The sequence below is a fragment of the Nannospalax galili genome, unplaced genomic scaffold (assembly GCF_000622305.1).
Source record: "Nannospalax galili isolate Female #2095 unplaced genomic scaffold, S.galili_v1.0 scaffold1592, whole genome shotgun sequence".
NCBI lineage: Eukaryota > Metazoa > Chordata > Mammalia > Rodentia > Spalacidae > Nannospalax > Nannospalax galili.
The window spans coordinates 54,548-67,017 of NW_008331804.1; the positions used below are offsets into that span (position 1 = coordinate 54,548).

Sequence of the window (12,470 nt, forward strand, 5' to 3'; positions counted from 1 at the left end):
CAGACATGCTATCGAACAAGAAGCAAGACAAAGGTAATTCCCAAGTGCTTGGCCAAGGGAACATGCAGGAATGTGAATATGCTTTTGGACTGTAGAACAAGACTGCAGCAGAAGGATGGAGGTCTCAGCAGCAACAGTTCTAAGTAAACGATGAGTTTAACACTGGCTCAATTTATGTCTGCTTTGTTGGGAGAGTTGAACCCCTACCAGAGTTTTTAAATTGTAAGACATGTACAAACTCCACAATAAAGTTTGAACAACAATGGAAATATAATCTTATTTACGAACAGAACACTTGCACAGTCATGGTAATGCAGGCACGGCACATGGCACAATTTGTTTGGTTGTTAAGGCAGGTGAAGTTTGTGGCTGTGGGTGGAAAAGAGATGGGGGTAGTTTGAGACCAGATCTTCTTCCACAGTAGAAAGTTAGCAAAATAAAGCTGGAAATTAAAAACTAAGACACAGCAGTATTCAGATACTAGAAATATGAAGTAAGAAGACTTCTGCTTTTAATTGTTTTGTTTTAAATCCCCATAAACTAGATTCTAGGCATAATTTGAGCAAAAGACAGATCACTGCTTCCAGTAAAATAGGAACACTAAAATATTCAGTAGTTTAGAGAAATAATACCTTATTGAAAGTTTGAAAGAGATGAATCAGGAATTCTTTGAACTCTTATCAGACAACTGTTTCTTCAGTATTTCTGAGTAGAATCACATCATAGCTCTTCTATTTATAAATCCTTTCTTCAATATATTTTAAATTTCTAAATATAACATGTGTTAAGTCAAATTCACTGCTGGGAGGTGCATGTGGCATCCAATCCCCTCCTCCCATGGTCCTTGTGACAACCTGAGGAAAAAATTCTCCAAACCCTGGTTTGAAGAATTTTAACGAGTTTATTGGACTTGCTAACTGAGCTCAGGGTGCAGGTTTACTTACAGACAAGCAGGCACACCTCCATTCATGGCTGTTCGAGAGTCCACACCCAGACATAAATCTTGTGCTTCTGGACAGCCTTACAAAATGGAGAGAGACCAGCCTGGTGCTTTTCCCAGCTTTTATACCCTCAGCCACTCCCCTGCAAACTGTTATGGTCAACCAGTTGGTTGGAAGGGGGAAGGGGTGTGGCTTTGCAGAGCATGGGAAGGAGGCGGGTCCATGGCTTGTCATCACAGGGTCAGAGGAGTCCCAGTCACAACACGAAAATTTATTAATATAATGTATATACTAAAGGCATTTGTTTCTCTGTAGAACTCAGTGGTTTGCATTGGACAGGAGATTTTCTTCTGAGTTTAGTGACAGCCGGCTGGTCTCAAGACATCTGTACTCCTTATACTCCTTATTGATTTGTCCCGTTGTGTCTTATCAACTGCTGGGTCTTGCATTGGAAATAGATTGACAAGAGAAAAAAACACTTGATTTTAAGGGTCACCCTCTTATTTATTTAAACTTTATGAGACCATGGGGGCATGTGTGGCAGTAAGCAGGATCAAGCTGGCAGAACTACCTGACTTTACCAGTACCAAACTGAGATCCTCCCTGTCTATAACTGAGGTGGCCAGATTCTGAAGCTTATATTGCACAGTCAGCTTTTGTCTGTAATTGGAAGCAGACAATCTAGAAAACTTAACAATTACCTTCCCTCCTATAAAGAAATCCAATTGTAGGACAATATAATATTCTAATTGGTATTTCCCATTAGAGACCACCTTTTATCCTCCAGTTTAACTTTAGCACAGGCTTGACTAGAGAAAACATCAGACACTTTTCCTTTGAGCTCTGTGTCAAATCGGTACACGTTAGGGGTGTCATGTTACCCTACTGTAAGACGGTAAGAACATATATTGGAACACCTTCCAAATTTCCATTGCTGGGCCCTCCAGAGCATCCTTTGCAGTTTCCCTTATTGTTCTCCCCCTTCAGAGCCACCATGAGGAAAGAAAACATCTGACATTTTAACTACTCCCCTACCTCCTTTATCTCATCCCTGTTCATTACTGGCCGTAAAGAAGGTAGAGTCTGGGGCTGGATGGATGGCTCATTGGTTAAGAACACTGGCTGCCCTTGCAGAAGACCCAGGTTCCATTCCCAGCACCCACATGGAGGCTATCAAGTGTCTGTAACTCCAGGTTTAGGGAATTCAACACCCTCCTCTGACCTCTGTGGGCACTACATGACATGGGTGCACCTATTTATATGCAGGAATTACACATACACATAAAATAAAAATAATAAATAAAATGTAAAATAAGGTGGAGTCCATTCAGATTTATTCACCCTTACAGATGTGACTCTCTAATATACTCTAACCTTAGTGAACTTTTTGTATTTTGCCTGATTAAGCTTATCTTGGCTGTGGATAACCCACCATCCATAAAACTTCTGGACTAAATAGTGGCCATCATTATCAGGGAATGTAGTCAAATTCTAATGATTATATGTAAGTTAGGAAAGGTCTTGACTCCCTTGTGGGTTGAATCTTTAAGGTTTCACTTGGATGTTCCCTTCGTCCTTAAAATACATATATAATCTGGCAGTCTGAATTACATTTTTCAAACTATGTAAGAGGCAAGAATTATGGTGCTTAGTGTTAATTCCACATTTTAAAGGCTATCAGTCTGTCTTCCTGGAGTAGAAAAGCCACATCATAAATTATCACTTGTAATCTTGGATTAAGTATCTATAATGTAGAGAAATAGGGAACACAGAAAATAACATCTCAAAGATCTTGGAAAGAAATGATAGTGGGACCCTCTTTCCCTTGATTCACCTGTGTCATAGTAACTAGAAAATGAAAAGCAGAGGCACCCAAGACATGACGGAGCTGGAACAAAAGCAGACAAGTAGCTGGAGCAAAGGAGTCTTGAGGAGGAAAAGATATTCTCTTTCACCTAGAGAAAAACAGACTTCCAGACACAGTACAGAAAGAGCAGGCATTAAGACACAACAGAGCCATTATCTACAGGCTCCTGCCCAAGCAGCATATAGATTTTACTTGTAGTTGATGAAGCTGGGTCCAGACTGAATTCTGTGCTTTTCTAAGGCTTGACCCTGAGTGACTGCAAATTTACATGGACTTACAAGGTATAGCTGTTTCAAAGTGCCAGTAGCTAGCTAGGGCTGGAGGTACTGAAGTAAAAATAGACACTATGAAAAATAAAAGAGGATTGGAAAGTTAGCTCAGAGATTAAGAGTACTGCCTGTTCTTGCAGAGGACCCAGAATTGTTTCCCAGCACCCACATGGTGGCTAACAACCATCCATAACAACAGTTGTAGGGGATCTGACCCTCTATTCTGACCTCCATGGAAATTACATGACATGGGTACACTTACATACATTCAGGCAATCCAGCCACACACATAAAATAAAAATAATAAAATATTTAAAAAACAAAATATAAGCCGGGCATGGTGGCACACGCCTTTAATCCCAGCACTCAGGAGGCAGAGGCAAGTGGATCTCTGTGAGTTTGAGGCCAGCCTGGTCTACATAGTGAGTTCCAGGACAGCTGGGGCTACAGGGAGAGCCTGTCTCAAAAAGACAAATACATATACATATCTCAAGTGCATGTAGAGATATTAAGAAAAAATAGTACTGTGAAAATGGCCACACTACCCAAAGCAACCTACAGATTCAATACAACACCAATCAAAATTCTTAAAATTCATGCGTAAGTACAAAAGATCAAAGCAATTTTGAACAACAACAAAAATACTCTGGGAGGGATCACCATTCCTGATTTCAAGTTATACTACAGAACCATAATAATAAAAATACCATGGTATAGGCAACAAAATAGATAAATATATAAACTGAATGGAATCAAAACCCAAATGAAAGCTCATCCATTTTGTATAAAGCCCCCATCTTGATGAGCCACCCCAGACCCTGCCCTGGCTCTGACCAGTGGTTCCAGGGAAAACTGACCTCGGGGCTATTCCAGGAAGAACTTCCCACAGAGAAACACACCAATAGAAACCTGGGAGAGGGCAGCTGAGGCTTATCTGGCATCTGTAACTACTTGTTTATCTGGCTTCTGTAACTGTTTGCTTATGCATGGCCTTAGGAACAAACATCTGACTGGTTGTACCAACCACCTGGTCAGGATATAGATTTACCTTTTAAAAGTTCTAAGGTCTGCTGCATTCTCTAAAATCTTGGCTCAGAGAGTGAAGTCTCTGGCAAGCTAAATAAATGTGGCCACTTTGGAACATCTGGAGTCTGAGTGGTCCTTCAAGGGGTCTTGGCACCATAACGCTAAGTTTTTAAAGAAGTGTTAAAAATTATAGATAACAAATCATGGTGGGGAAACCTAGATAACAACATGTAGAAGAATTAAATTAAATCTTTATCCCTCACTCTGCACAAAACTCAAGTCTGAATGGATCAAGGACCTCAAAATAATATCTGATAATGAGGGAAATAAGGCCAACTGACAAATAAGATCCTATCACACTGAAAGTGCAACTATACTGTAGAGAAACTGTCAGTTAAGAGGCAGACCACAGAATGGGAGAAAATCTTTTCCAACTGTCTGGTAGACTATTAGTGCCTAGACTGTGCAATGAATTTTTTTAACCTAAATATAAAGAAAACCAACAACCTAATTTCAAAATGGGCTGTAGAACTGAACAGAGAACTATTAAAAGAAGAAACAAATGTCTAGTAAACACAAAAAATTGTTCAACCTACTTAGCCATCAGGAAATACAAATTAAAATGACTTTAAGGCTCCATCTAGCCTCAGTCAGAATGGCCAGCATCAGGCAACACACAGCACATGGTAGTGAAGATGTGAGGAAAGGAGAGCCTTATCCAGTGTTGCTGGAGATACAGGGAAAAACAGCATCCCCTACAGGGTTCTTACTCTCCTTCATAAAGTAATTTAAGAATGGGCTCAAACAGAAGCCTTAGAACAATTTTATTAGAACTTAAATAAAAATCATCAGGACAGGCAAGTTGGAAATCATGGCAGCTGCCTTGAGGAAAAAGATGGAGGGGAGAAGGAAAAAAAACATAAAGTCATGCAGTTTAGAGCCTGCTGGAGGTCAGACAGCTGGCTCACTAGCAGCCACACAGGGAGGAGAAGGAAGCTTCAGAGAAAAATTAAAGAAGTACAAGATGCTAAGACAGCCCAAAGCACTAGCAAAACCACGCTTGGAAAAGGGATATGAAGGAGAAAAAGAGAGAGATCATGCTTTTTCCTGAGGCAGACAGGTTTATGGAGCATTACATTTCTGCCACCCAGATCCATGAGAACTGCTCTAGGAGGTGGGGATTCTGAGCAAGAAAAGTTCACGATCTCATTAACCTACTAGGTATTCTGCCCATGGTTTTACCATAGCTAAAGGTGAGCCTGCCTTCCTAGGTGTGGTCCTATGACCAAGCGATGGACCAATGAAACTGGAAATAACAAATTCAAGATTTTGGGGGGTCTTTTTGACACAGGGTCTTCCCGTATCCCCAGCTGACCTGGAACTCACTATGTAGACTAGACTGGCCCTAAATTCCTGGCAGTTCTGCCTCCGCCTCATGTGTACAGGGGTTACAGGTATAGACCACTACTCCCAGCTTAGAGGAACTCTTGCACTACTCTTGTGTATAAACCCAAAAGGCTCTATATCCTTCTACAGAAATACCTGCCCAACCATGATCAGTGCTGCTCTATTCAGAACTAGGGAATATACTTAGCTTAGATGTGCATCAACTGATGATTGGATCATGAAATTGTGATACATACACTAAATGGAATTTCATGGAACTGTAAAGAATAATGAAATTATGGATTTTACAGGAAAGCAGATGGAACAGAAAAAAATATACTAAGTGAGATAATCCAAACCAGAAGGAAAAATGTGACATGTCCTCCTTCTTGTGTGGATCCTAGCATGGTATTATAAACTTGAAATACCTGGGAAAGCCAGGGAACTAGAATGGGGCTTTTGTAGTTGAAGAGACTCTTCTATTTGGCTAAAAATTATATTCTTGTGATACATTATTTAAGCGATTTATGGATTTAGCTCACATTTTCTATTTAACTTTATAATTAAATCTATTGCTGGAATTCATTATGCCTTAGCGATCCCTTATTCTGATTATGCATTTATATTTTGTATGATATTATGCAAGAAAATTTCAATGATAAATTTTGTAATTGCAATTATAACTGTTGTACCTGTGTGCAAATCTCTGGGTACATTGTATAAGAAAAAGTGAGAATTCGGTGTGCTACCTCAGATACATTCTCATTTTGAAAGATATTTGAGATGACAATGTAGGCTTTCTAACTTCAGAGGAAGCACAGTAATGAATACTATATGGATAAAAGACACAGATATTAGGTATAAATACATGGCACCCACAAAACTCATGATTTCAAAGTTTTATCTACAATTTAGACTTGTCAGTGTTTCCTTTGGATTGCAATAGGACAGCAGGCCAAGGGCACAGGCCACTGTCTGATGAGTCTCTGGTCAGGAGGCAGATACACACTACATGAAGAGCTGGAGCATGACTGCGGGGTGTGAGGAGTCGGGGGGGGGGAACACACTGCACACCACTAATATCCTGAGTGAATCATTCTTCATGAAGGACTGCAGTCATAGTCCCGTGACAATTGTGCTTTTTCTGCAATCCATTGCTTTCCCTGGGGGAATGGGGGATTAGTAACCACTGACAATAGTTTTTGCCTCATTAAAAAGATGAACACTTTAGATAAATTCAGTCACTGGGTTTCTCTCACACCATGGGTAGTAGAGCGGCTATGCAATAAAATTTAAATGCCACTTTGAATCGTTCTAGGTAAGTCTGAATACTGGGGCTCAAAAGATTGTGGAAACAGAAGTGGGGAGGGTGGTATATAGCCAGGAATGCTGAGAAGTCTATTTTATATGTAAGAGTTTTCAAGAAAAATCTGATAATGCAAACTCCAAATTTTATTTGAAGTGCTCACCTTAATTACAGGTTTTTAAAAATGAAATTATATATTTCATATATGCTAAGTACAGTGTGATATTTTGATGCAATTATACAATCAGAAATGACCAAATTAGGATAATAAGCATTTGTATTTTGTGAATGATTTCATTTGATTTTTTAAATTCTAAATTAATACTTTAAGTATGTCACACAATGTAGTTTGATTACAGTCATCCTTAACTCCTTCAAGGAACTCCGTCAAGATCTACCCCACCTCCCTCTAAGCCCACCCCAGTTTTGTGTCCTTATTTTTCTTAGTAACCCATGGACTTCAATTTGTGTTGTCCATACACTCATGGGTGTGGGACCATCCACTGGGGTGATGGATCTACTAGTAGTCATACCCAAAGATAATTGGCTCTTCAACATCCCAGAATCTATCACCTCAGTTAGGGATGGGGGCTCATGATTCTCTTCCCACTCCATGTTGGAATGAAGACTAGCTTGATCTTATTCAGGCAAACACAGCTACAGTGAGATCATGAGTGCAGGGGTCATGTCATGTCCAGAAGAGTCTGTTTCACTCCAATTCTCCCCAAGCTCTCATTCTTACAATCTTTCTACTCCCTTTTCCATGATGGTCCCTGACCCTCAGGGAGTGGGTGTGCTGAAGATGTCCCATTGGTGGCTGAGCACTCCACAGACACATTCTCTGAGCTCTGACCACCTGTGATTTTCCTCATTAACCACTGTCCTTTGTACAAACAATTTTCTGTGATGAGGTCTGAGAGCTGCACTAATCTATGGATAGAAAGAGACAAATTTAAAGAGCAACTTAGTAATATACCCACATAGCATGAGTAGTAATAAGTTTACCCCTGGACCCTAAAAGGTCCCAAACCATGTGCTCTTAGAAAGATTTATATACCAAACATGTGTTTTCCAATATAGTGTGGCCCTTAAATTAAATCAGAAGGTACTTGATTATCCCATAAAATTTGGGCCACTATTTCACCCATGGCCATTTCTTGCCACGTTGGTCCTTGGTGCAGTTTGTAGGATTCACAGCTGGGTAAGAATGTTGATGACTTTTCCCCAGCAGAGAAAGATTTCTTATTTTTTGTGTTGGAAGATATTCACACCTGTACTGTCCCCTGAATTTTTCCAGGATATTCTTGAGAACCAGATTGGCAAAGTTCAAAGTCCTTCCCTGTTTGTAATCATAATTATGATCCACTATCCTGTAGTATGACTATCAAATGGCCATTTTTGAGATGTAGAGGAACAAATCGTCTGCACTCCATATTTTAAGCTGTCCATAGAGGTATGTTTATTGGTATTTCAAACAAAGGAAATAAGAGGTCATCTAGCATACACATCAGTGATAATTAGATTAAAATTTAACAAGGAGGGGCTAGAGAGAAAGTTCAGCAGCTTAGGAAAACTGGCTGCTCATCTACAGGACACTGGTTTGGTTCTCAGCAACCACACGGTGGTTAATGATGATCCATACCACCAGTTTCAGGGGAACTAATGCCTCTGCAGGCATTGCACACATGGGTGCACTTAACGTATGTTCAAACAAAACATTCACAGACATAATATATAAATAAACAGTTAGTAATGATTTCATTAGCTATCTTGTTTGCAAAATAATAAAGATACTGAAGGCAAGTACAGATAACTGAAAGATATCTTTTCCCATCGTTCAGTAAATGAAGGTTAATAACTTTTCTCTAGGTCTTTTTAGGACAGAGTCTCCCTATCATTCCAGTAGGCCTTGAATTCCCATTGTAGACCAGGCTGGCTCAATATCACAGAGATCTGCCTGCTGCTGCCCCTCGAGTGTGGGGATTATAGGTGTGTACCACCATGGTTGGCTCGAGATGAATAATTTTTAAGCTTTGTGAACTTGGTCACAATATACTATATGGTAACAATAACAGTGCTAAACTGAAAGGCTTGTTCTGGGGTCCAAACAGGGCTGAGGCACAGTATCCAAATCACTGGGAATGGCTTCTTGAGATATAGAACTGGATCATTGCTCTTATGAGCATAAAGCAATAAGGCTATTTGAGAGATAGAAGTTTTTGTGAGTCACAGACTTCAAAATATTCATATAAGAATTAAAGTCAATAAGTAAAATAAAATTATATGAAGCTAAAAATCATCAATCATAGTGCTGTAGAAAAAAAAATCTTCAATTTTTTTTCATATCCACCTGACTCTTTTATTTCAGTTGTATTTAATTCTTAGAATTCTATACTGATAAACCTTTGGAAGAAACATGAAAAAAAAATGGGTTCTTTCAGGGATTATTTAGATCTTTTAAGCATCACAATGCATAAATATTTCAGGGGAGAAACACCCTCCCACCCAAAACCTCAATGAGAGTATGATTAAGAATGTAAGAAAATGAACAAAGCTTCCTACAGAGTCTGAAGGAGTGTAAACACCTCTCACTTTATGGCGCTGTCAGGGTGAGGCCTCTCTGTCTCCTGCTCATCTGAAAAACTCAAGGAGAAAAACCCTTAACTCCATCTCTCCTTGATTTCCTGCTGCAGACAGTCACCTCTGAGAAACATCAGCATGTTATAGCCACAATGAGATGATATATCATGATCTACCTTGATGAACTCTATGTTTAGAATTGCAAAAGTTATTTCCTGACTCTCTCACATGTGCCATACTTGAAATCTAGGATTCATGACGGTTCTGCTGTCTTACCTGGAACAGGTATTACTTTCCATCATTATGGAAATTTATTTAAAAAGTTGTACAGAAGTTAGTAAGTGTAATTAACAAGTATGTCAATGCTTTTAGAAAGTAATTTTATAAATTTTAGAAAATAAGTTTTATGCATATTTAAAATATATCTCACAAAATAAAGACTTTCTATGTCCTGTGCTTATATGTTCAAAGCAGGATCATTTAGAAAACAATTCATATTATATTCTTTCAGTGGGTTTAAGAATTTAGTTTTCATTCATTTTTATCTAGAACTTCAACTAATAAATGAATTTTAATTCAATTAAATCTACTGTTGTGCAGCAATTTCATTCAAGAAAAAAATAAAACCTTCCATCTTGGAGGGGAGCTGAGTAAACAATAGGCTGTTCTGAGAGGAAGTGGAGCATTCATCCATCAGAGAAGTTCCTTAAGCTCACAAATAAATAACTCAGTAGCATTAGGAGTCCTTAAATTTGAGCAGGTTCACTAAGCCCCTCCATCCCAAAGATTGAGGAGTGACACCCTCAGATAAGCAGAGCTGCCTGGAGGAAACAACAGCTGAACTGCCTGAAAGGGCTTAAACCAATTGAGCTACCTGGAAAGAACCCGCTCCAACGTGTTGACATTTGCCTTAAGGTTAGGTAGTGAGCTCCAGGTCTCATGTTTTCATGAGCTGTCACCTGTGCTGGGGTGCAATTTTGGTGATGCAGGTTCTTTTGAATCATTTCTGCTCCTTAAGTAACCCCTCATTCATATTCCTTTAAGTAACCCCAATAAAACTCTGGTTCACCAAACTGGACTTTGATGAACCAATGAGTCTAATTTTGTTAGCATCTAGTTTTTTGGTATCATTTGCTTCCATCTTGATGTTATAATCATATGAATATTATTTGAATGAGGTAATGATTGTCAATCTGTCAGAGGGAGAAGAGGGGGGAGACAGAGTGAGAAAGAGACAGAAGATATTGAGAAGAGATTGGCACATTACAAGTGGTTACTATTTCCCAATAACCATATGCTTCTCTCACTTATCCATCACTATGGTATTTTTTCAGTAAAATTGTATAATAACAGAATTATTAATACCCTATTCACTCTTTTATCTCCTTTGCCCTTTTTCCCACAGTACTGTGAGTCAAAGTAAGAGATTTGAGCCTTCAAGGCCAGCACGCAACCACTGACCTACATCCCTATGCATTTTATGCATTTGAAAATTATATCTAACAAAATAAAGACGTTTTATGTCCTGTGCTTATGTTACTTAGTATTCAAAGCAGGATAAAAACAACTCAGATTACATTCTTCTCTTAGAGGGTTTATGAATTTACTGTTTTGAGTCATTTTTTATCCATAACTTAGACTAATAATTCAGGAAAATAGTATAAAATTTCGTGGCAATAAATAGGACATGGGGCTGGAGAGATGCCTCAGGGGACAAGAGAACTGGCTGCTGTTGCAGAGGACTGTGATTCAATTCCCAGCACACACATGGTAGCTAACAAGCATCTGTAACTCCAGTTCTAAGGGACTCCAACACCTTCTTCTGGCCTCTGTGGGCATTGCACAACATAGGTGCACTTACATGCATGCAGGGAATACATTTATACACATTTTAATTTTTTTTAACTTGCTGATGGGGAATCAGGTCACAGACCACTCTGGCTTCTTCCGTGCTGAACAGGGACACAGGGTGAGACAAATGGGGTACCCTTCAGTGGGTCTATCTAAAAGACTCACAAACTGCATAACTCTTGACTGTAGGGAAAAAGAAAGTCCTCGACTGGTGCCTAGGAGATGTGAAGGAGAAGTAAAGGCAAGAGTAGTTAGCCTTACAAGTCCTAGACACAGAATCAGAAAAAGGTCAGAATGGGGCAAATTTCAGATGTTCATATTGGAATCCATTGGAATTTCTTGACTAGAGCTTCCAAAATCATCCCTCTGTTGGGATCCTCCTCATTTTCTCTTGTCTGACAAGGCTGGACTCAAAAGTGATGGACTCAGGATTTCTTTTCAGGCACTTTGATAGCTGTTGAAATAGCTAGAATCAGTGTCAGTTCCCTTGCAAAAGCTTCTAGATGGGAGGGGAGACAAATTTAGCCATCATTTTAGAACAATAGTGGGTTGTCTCCTTTAGCTACAGGTGGGAACTACAGTATTGCAGACCAAGATTTGAACTCGTACATCTGTGAAGCATGTTCTGATTAAAAACAAAATCATCGATGGGAAATGATTGTCTAAATAATATTTTATAGGGACTTAGGCCTAATGTCTGGGAAGTAATCCCTTGAACTCTTAAAGAAACGTACTGATCACTTTAATCTTTGGTTACACTATCCTCTTGGCTGTTTAAGACCATATAGTTGGCCCAAATAAACCAATTTATTTTTACTCTTCAGGTCATTGGAAGATCTGTTCCTCATGTGCTTGGGAAGAGCCCTTGGCTCCTTTCTTTTTATTTCTTTATTTTTTTAGCTTTTACAAAAACTTTATTGAGAATTTCATACACACATATAAGGTGTTTTGATCAAAACCATGCCCACTTCCTCCCCTCCAACATTCCCCCCTCTGAAGAGGTAACCCGTAAATCTTCTAAGGATTAGATACAAGCTCCCAAATACTTTTGACATTTTTGGCCTTTGAAACAGAGTATGTTGCTAACAGGCCCAAGAACATTTTGACTTTTAGCCAAGAAAGTGGCTACATTTTGGGGGTCTTTTTACCCTAACTGCCTAGCCAATTCCTACCTCCTATTTTTATCACGCCATCCTCTGAAGGGGTTACCCAAACTGCCAATAGGGAATAGGGACGGCAGACCA

At 39.3% G+C, this 12,470-nt stretch overlaps 1 pseudogene; it reads left to right on the forward strand.

The window, feature by feature from the left end:
- Positions 1-10,788, forward strand: part of LOC108490501 — a 20,211-nt pseudogene extending 9,423 nt beyond the window's left edge.
- The last annotated feature ends 1,682 nt before the right edge of the window (positions 10,789-12,470 follow it).